Source organism: Poecilia reticulata, linkage group LG6, assembly GCF_000633615.1.
Source record: "Poecilia reticulata strain Guanapo linkage group LG6, Guppy_female_1.0+MT, whole genome shotgun sequence".
NCBI classification, from domain to species: Eukaryota; Metazoa; Chordata; class Actinopteri; order Cyprinodontiformes; family Poeciliidae; genus Poecilia; species Poecilia reticulata.
The window spans coordinates 806,331-808,518 of record NC_024336.1 but is presented as its reverse complement, the minus strand read 5'-3'; positions in this window follow the sequence as shown (position 1 = coordinate 808,518).

Genomic DNA, 2,188 nt, shown 5'->3' with positions numbered 1-2,188 from the left:
ACGCGTCAATTCCAGATGTGGGGACCTGGTGTGCTACCGACTGAAAAAAGGGGACCCCCTGGCCGGCTGGATGGCTCCTTCACAGCTGCAGCTGAAATTCTTGATCACAAAATGATAGGCAGGTCATTACAATAATCCTTTAACTGTAAAAAATTCAGAAAAGCATGTTTCCTAAGAAGCAATGTGAACAGGAAGGATTATGAAACATTAGCAAAGAAAAAAAACATACATATTTTATATAATTGTGTGCTTTGGAGTTTCTGTGCTAATTAATTTTTTGCGAAGCAATAAAAGCTGGTAGCTCTTGAATTACAAAATAAAGCTGTATTTCCCTCAGCCTACTGGCTGCAATGTTGACGCCTTGAGATTCCATGAGACCTAAATTCTGAACATCATGGCATGGAGTGCATCCCAGTTTTCCATGTCTGGCATATAACCATTCATTTTAGCTTTTAAACTTGTTATATTGTTCCTGTGTCCAGACAGGGATAATCAGTAGCCCAACATCATGACCCGTTTGTTCTGAAGATCCCCCAGCTTCCACTTCTCTTCCTAACATGGCGCCTCCTYACCCTGACTCTCATACTGACAGGAGGAACCACAGAGCTCTGTTAGGTYAAAAGYACATCTTCTGAAGTTGGGATATTTTTCCTCCAACAGGTTCCAGAGGAATCACCTCAAACCAGATTTTGGACTAGATTTTATTTCAATGTCATTTGTGAATGTTAGAGCCCCATTTTCAACAGAGGAGCTGTAAAAGTTGAAAAAGGTTATTATTTTGGAGAAAGTCTCATCAACATCAATATTTCCACTAAATAAGAGGCAAAAATCAAAATTGTTTAATAAAGGACAAGCCTCTCAGACTCTGAGCCCGACAGCACCAAACAATTTTTTTATATTAGACAATTTAATTTTACATAATTATCGCGGTAGAAGCCATTTGTTTGTTAAATACCTAATGAAACATATTTACCGTGTTTGATGTTTGTTGTAAATGACGTATATTCACAAAGAATGAGATAATTAGTCCAAGTTTGTCGTTTATTGAACGTTCAGAAACTACAGGGACTGTGATGCGCCAAGACGAAGAAAACAACCTGAACCGCTGATCAACTCTAAACCACTCGCACATTTTTACTCTCCGTCCCTCTGTCATTTAAGCACACCCGTTGCCATGGCAACCTCCTGCGCTCCACAAGCCGACCCGAGATTATGTTAAAACATAACAAACAGTCCGTTACAATATTAGGTTTGCAGGCTTGATATTTATTTTTGCGATCATTAATAAACCTCTCATGAACACAGAGGTGGTTGATTAGTTCATTTTAAACTCCTGCTCTGCTAGTTATTTATTTTGGTAATGGAACCGAAACGCGCAGAATTGCGCAACACCTTGTTGAAACAATAATTACTGAGATTGTTCGTTAGGTCATTAATTTTAACATGTTTTGTTGATTTTTTTTGTTGTTGTTCTGCTGGTCTCATCGTCCTTGCTGCGTTCAGTTTGTCACCGAGATTAACTCAAAACCTTCCACGATGGTCGTGTTGCACCCCTGCTCTAGCAAAGCACGAACAGTTCAGAAACAATATGAAATGACAATAAAGGTATTCATTAACTGATTAAGTCGTGTTTTAGATTGTTCTTGAAAAACTAATTAGTCACGGCTAATTGGTGTGTAGAGGGGTGAAAAACAAGTTAATAGTAAATAAAACGATAAGTAAGAAAATAGGCATCCCAACATAATTTTTATTTTTGTATCTTTAATTTCTCATTGTAATAAGTTCTTTAGTGTTATTTTAGTTAGTCCTATGCAATTCCGCACACAACCGCTAGAGGCGCTGCCGCGTTGGTGAAATAGAGGAGATTGAGCACACAAGAAGAATAAATCTTCCTGTTCGATGCTAAATATCGTGATACATACAGTGGGGCTACCATCAGTAACACACTACGCCGCCAGGGACTCAAACCTGCAGTGCCAGACGTGTCCCCCTGCTTAAGCCAGTACATGTCAAGGCCCGTCTCAAGTTTGCTAGAGAGCATTTGGATGATCCAGAAGATGACTGGGAGAATATCATATGGTCAGATGAAACCAAAGTAGAACTTTTTGGTCAAAACTCTACTCGTCGTGTTTGGAGGAGAATGAATGCTGAGTTGCATCCAAAGAACACCATGCCTACTGTGAAGCAT